A 6,327-nucleotide genomic window follows, 5' to 3' on the forward strand; every position below is an offset into this window, starting at 1 on the left:
ATCATGTCCATCATGACATACATACAGAGTACAGTAAAGCCTCCTTGCAGGACTGGCTGCACCTCTAATATGTGTAAAATCTCTGAGAGCTAAAATCCTCCTGGATGTTCAAAATAGAAATGTTTTTAAAGGAAGAACATGTAGATCTAGCACAATTGTAAATAATTAGCATGTTACTGTGGTCAACCCATGAAAGTTATGACCGATCTCATAGTATACTAAAATGTACCTCGTCTGGAAGATCTTTCTAACTCTATCCACTGATTCACAGCAGGACAAAAAACAGCCGGCGGTTCCAGCCAAGAAACCAGCAGCAGTGAAGGTAAGTTCTTCACGCTGTAGAAAACTCTCATTGTCAACCGACACTGTTCTGCTTGCGGTCAGTCAGGCAATGGGTGCAGATCACCTTGTACTCGCTAGGGGGCGGGGAGGGGAATCAGAATGGTTCCTGATCGTGTTATCTAATGTAGGTTGAGTGATATCAGAATTAATCTTTGGCATTGGTTAGAAAAAACTTCACTTATTTCTGCAGCCTCTTGCTGGCCCTGAAGTGGTCATGAGCCTAAATGTTCTCATGCTGTTAAATATGATGACAAATTGCTCTATCCACTGAAGAGTCAATTAGGTGCATTCTGCGTTCTTAATTACATTGTTGCAGCTTTCCGGGTTATAGTGAATCTTTATGGGGATTTAAGGTGGGTTATGGGCCTGTCCCACTTGCCGATATTTTTTTTAAATTAAAAATTTTAGGCAACTGCCAGCGAATTCATAGTCGTAGCAGGTCGCTGAAAAACGACAACCTACGATAGCACCTACGTCGGGAGAAGTCAAGCTACGCTCTTTGGCGTCAAACCCACTGTAGCCAAAAAACATGTTGAAAATTTGGCAGTGATCAGAAAGACACTGCGACTGTTTGCGTGACTGAGGAGACTACTCCCAGCGAACATGTGGCGCCAAGCTAGTTGCCTGGAGTTGCCTTAAAAAAAATCACATAAGTGGGACAGGCCCATTATGTGCATCAAGATCATAGAAACATGCAGCAGAGATTTGGACCCTTTTGACCCTACACAAGTATGCCAACTGATGTCTCTACACCAATACCATTTACCTGCCTTTCCAGCAGGTCCCTGTCCAAATTCCTCTTAAACATTGTATTTGTCTCCCCATCGCTGCCATCTGTACCTCTCTCCATGTGGAAAAACATTTTCCTCCGATCTTCTTTGAATTTCTCACTCTAAATTCAACGGTCTCTAACACGCTCTGGCTTTAGTTGTCCTAGGTGTTTATTTGTTGTAACATTGAGGAAAGTTAAGATCACTTTTCGCTTTCTTCTGTGGCAATGTTTTAATTGAAGTTTTCATAAAACCTAATACTAGTTAAAATGGAGCCCAATTGAGGATCAGTGATCAGGAAGTAGGAGACCATCCATTACTTGAACAGTATTTAGTGAAATTTGGATTTGGCCTGCTTATTGTAAATTAGATAGTTATGGTGAATCAGCCTGGGGTGATTATCTCGACACTGGTCTTCAGTATTTTAGCCAAGGTGAATGACACCTGCAGGCATCATTTATGTTGTTTTGTAATGGAGTTTCGGTATGGGAAGATGTTGTTCAACCCCTGAAGTCAAAATCAACGTTCAGTTAAATTATATGTTTTTTATGTCAGTTACTCGACTTTGTTTTCAGAAGTCTTGATCTACAGGAAACCCTATTCTCCATCAAATCTGCACTTGTATTTTCAAAGGGCAATTAGTCCATTTCCTCTACTCTCTGATATCCTTGCAGTTTATTCTCTTGATTTACTCCTTAAGAACTGATTTTCGATCTGGATCTTCCACACTAACAATATTGCATTTAAAATATCCTTACTTTGGTCCTTTTGATAATTGCATTAAATAAGTATTAGTTATTGCCCCTTCCTGCCATTGGAAATTATTTATTTTTCCATTTTTAATGCTGTAAGGTGAATTAAAGATTTTACAATGCCCAGGGTGTTTTATCCTTGCAACTGAAATTCTTCATTCATGCGCCTGTTTTAGAACCTATACTATATCAATTACCAATTCTTTCGCATCTTACTGAAACATCATGGTCAGATTTGGGTAATATATTTCAGCTGGACACAAGCTTATATTTTAAGTTTTGTATATTTCATTTCTCTAAAATTTTCACTGACCATTTTGTATTTTACCTTTTCTGAACTAATTTTATTATACACTCTTGCTCTTCAGTCCATTATCACATGATTTAGTTTCTCTCTGGGGATCTGAACAAAAGGACTTTTTTTTGGTAAACCAGATTCACAGAAAGTGGAGCATTTTGTGGATTAACTAAATGGAAATGATGAGAGGCACAAAGATACGGATCGCAAAAGATTATGGCGGGAATTCTCCAGATAACTCATCGATCGTAGCATTGGGTAAAATGGTTGATTTGGATATTGGTGGGGAAAAGTTATGTCTTGGAATCGCATATGTTGTAAGTTTTGTTGGGTGGTTCTGAGGATGGTGGAAGAAACTGCTGTATGGCAACGATTCAAAAGCAAAATTAAACTGATGCTGTTGCTGAAAGAGGGTGATGAACAAGCCTTCCTGCCAAACCGTGCTGTCACCGAGAATCTGCGGTTGGGCTGAATGTTTTATTTTTGCCTTGCAGAAACCTATTTCGAAATCTAAGAAACCAAAGGTCACCAAAGGCAACCACAATTTGAGATTTATAATAGAAAAAAAAACATGTGGTTACAGTGCACAGTCAGATTTTATTAAAGGGTATTTTTAGACATTTTGGTTCACTATGTAGAAGTTACAGCTGTGTTTATACATAGTGTGTTTAATTGCCTCATTAATGCAGGGATAATAGAGCTCTCAGCACCTAGTCTTTACTCCAGTCTTTCCATCTCCTTTGGAAACCTTTATTACTGTTCATTAACATGAGGACCAAAGTTGTGCCAATGAAAGTCAACAAAACCATTATGAGACCGGGAAACAATAATAAAACTGTTAAAGACATCAACCAAAACTTAGGCTTACCAAAATCTACTGTTTGGAACATCATTAAGAAGAAAGAGAGCACTGGTGAGCAAAGGCATTGGCAAGCCAAGGAAGACCTCCACAGCTGATGACAGAATAATTCTCTCTTATAATATAGGAAAATTCCCAAACATGTGTCCGGCAGATCAGAAACACTCTTCGGGAGTCAGGTGTAGATTTGTCAATTACCACTGTCCGCAGAAGACTTCATGAACAGAAATACAGAGGCTTCATTGCAAGATGCAAACCACTCGTTAGCTGCAAAAATAGGATTGCCAGGTTACAGTTTGCCAAGAAGTACTTAAAGAGCAACCACAGTTCTGGAGAAAGGTCTTGTGAACAAATGAGACGTAGATTAACTTATATGAGAGTGATTGCAAGAGCAAAGTACAGAGGAGAGAAGGAACAAGCATAAGCTAAAGATGGGTGCAATACAGGCCTGGCAGAGCACCACCAGAGAAGACACCCAGCAACTGGTGATGTCCATGAATCGAAGACTTCAAACAGTCATTACATGCAAAGGATATGCAACAAAATACCAAACGTGTCTACTTTGATTTGCATGACATTGCTGTGTCCCAAACATTTTGGTGCCCTGAAAATGTGCACTTTAACCACGTGATTTTTTTCTATTACAAATCTCAAATTGTGGAGTATAGAGGCAAATAAATAAATGATGAGTCTTTCCCCTAAACATTATTGAGGTTTATTATTAAATGTGTTGTGTAAACTTCAACATGTCTGGTAAGTTAAGAGCTCTTGACAAGAATAAGTGGGGATTCTAAACTTTGCAATTGGAAACTAACTAATGGTTATTTCACGATGGCTGTTGATGTCGAACATGTGTGAGAATGGAGAATTAAGCTGGATTCTCTCCTCCGTACTTTGCTCTTGCAATCACTCTCATATAAGTTAATCTACGTCTCATTTGGTCTCATTTTGTGTCCTCACCATTTTGTGTCCTCACCATCTCTTTCATCAAGGAACCCGTTACTCTCTAATTAAACCTACCTCAGGAATATGAAACTAACCTAAATTATGTCTTTTTTTTTGCAGGCTTGAGAAGCAAAGTTGTGGATAGGCAACAGTCTCAACAGTGTCTGGAAGGCTTATGAATCTCCTGCAACTTGTGCAGTTGAAAGGAATATTTTAATCAGTTTTTATAAAGGCAACATTTTTTTTTTACTTTGAGTGGGCAAATGTTGTGGGTGCTTGCATTGTTTTATTTTGGAAACTTTGTATACTGATTGCATGTTGAAATGCTTGAAATTAAACTCCTTTTTGCTCCTTCCTATATCCCCAAAATTTGACCATTTTCTATCTGTCCTGTCAGATGAAGCAATGTTTGTAATGTCTGTTCCTGTTAATGGTGTTTTCTGAAGCACCAGTGAAATCATCATTATTTTCAAATTTGGCAATTTAAAATTTAAAAAATACCATTTAAAAAAATTACTGTTTGAAAGTGGAAATATTCTTTAGAATCTCTTCTGGTTCAAATGGAGTTTTTAAAGTCAGTCCTATTTTGCTGAGTTTCCATGAAGTTTTAAATTTGCTACTTAAATAAAGTTGGATATTGTTTTGCTTTGTCACGTGTCTCTCCATTATATCCAAAGGGCACGGCTTCCATTAATGGTGGCTATTTATGGTTCTGCAGCCTATTCAGAATTTCAGTCGGATGATGAATGTAATCTAATCTTGACCGTATGTGCAACGCACAGCTCGGAGATGCTTTTGTATTAGAACACATTTTTACTTCCATTCTTCCTCGACTGGAGTTAAATGTGTCTTAGAATAAAGGAGAGGTCATCTTAGATAAAGTGGAAGGTACACAGTGGAGGTCATTTAAGACTGAGGTAAGAAAAAAACGTTTTCACCCAAAGAGTTGTGAATTTATGGAATTCCCTGCCACAGAGGGCAGTGGAGGCCAAGTCACTGGATGGATTTAAGAGAGAGTTAGATAGAGCTCTAGGGGCTAGTGGAGTCGAGGGATATGGGGAGAAGGCAGGCACAGGTTAGTGATGGGACGATCAGCCATGATCACAATGAATGGCTGTGCTGGCTCGAAGGGCCGAATGGCCTCCTGCACCTATTTTCTATGTGTTTATCATTGTAGCTCTTGACTTGCCTGTCAATCACTTGCAATACATTCTGGCAAGCAGTGCTGTGAATTACCCAGAATATCTTCTTTTTAAAAAAAATGAGAACCAGCTCTCCTGTTCACAATGAGGTTTCTTTTACACCCCTTCCCCAGAAGGTGCTGTTCACATCATAGTTTAACATCAGGATGCTTGAAAATGCAATGCTCCAGAGAAAGAGCACAGAGGGTGAGCCATAAACCTGTACCCCGCAGCATAACGGAGTGTTGCCCATGGTATTTCTAAAATGGAGATTGATAGATTTTTGATTAGTAAGGGTATTGACTTGGAGAGAAGGCAAGAGAATGGAATTGAGAAGGAAAAAGATCAGCCATGATTGAATGGAGGAGTTGATTCCATGGGAAATTACCTAAGTGTGTTCCTATCTTATGAACCTCTTCAACCTGTTAACTGCACCACCTCAATCTCCTAACTCTACATATTTGTATTGGAGTTCTGGTTGATTACTGCACAAACACCTCATCAGTGGTTATCTCGAGTTGAAGAATTGTAGCCTAGCCCACGATCGTAATCTCAGTATAACATGTCAGAGAGCAATGGAATTTAATATTTCTGTCTCGCAGCTGAAATTAAGGAAGTCGTCCTTTTTGTAGCTCCTGTACAAGCAGGACAAATATTTTCCATTTTCTTGCTTCTGCTATCATGTGTGGCTCATTGCCTCCTGCATTTAGTTTGTTAGTCCACCATTCTGTTGAAATCTTCAATTGAAAGTTAGATATTTTGATGTGAGTTTTAGCATGTTAAGGGAGGGGGGGTGAAATAGGTAAGTATATGCCTGCTTTTAACACACAACAAAATCTGTAGGCTTAACTAGGTAGTGAAATTGTTTATTTGATCTGCTTTTTGAGACTGGAATGGGCCCTGGGCCTCTTTCTGAAACCAAGTCATGTTGAGTCAGACACATGCATTGGGGAATTACTTGGTCAGTTTTCAAGCTTTCCACATCAGAATTTACAGCTCCAGGCCTTGGCATTATTGTAGGAATCTGGACAGCAACCAATATGAAGGAACACTTGTTTTTACTTATATAAACGCAGCATTAATTATTCATGAGGAGCCCAACACTGCAATGGGAAATGGCAGAACGTGGATTACAGTTGATGAAATTACGAATTTGTAAGAAGTCAATAGGCCTAGTCCG

This window comes from Leucoraja erinacea, chromosome 26 (assembly GCF_028641065.1).
Source record: "Leucoraja erinacea ecotype New England chromosome 26, Leri_hhj_1, whole genome shotgun sequence".
Taxonomy (NCBI): Eukaryota; Metazoa; Chordata; class Chondrichthyes; order Rajiformes; family Rajidae; genus Leucoraja; species Leucoraja erinaceus.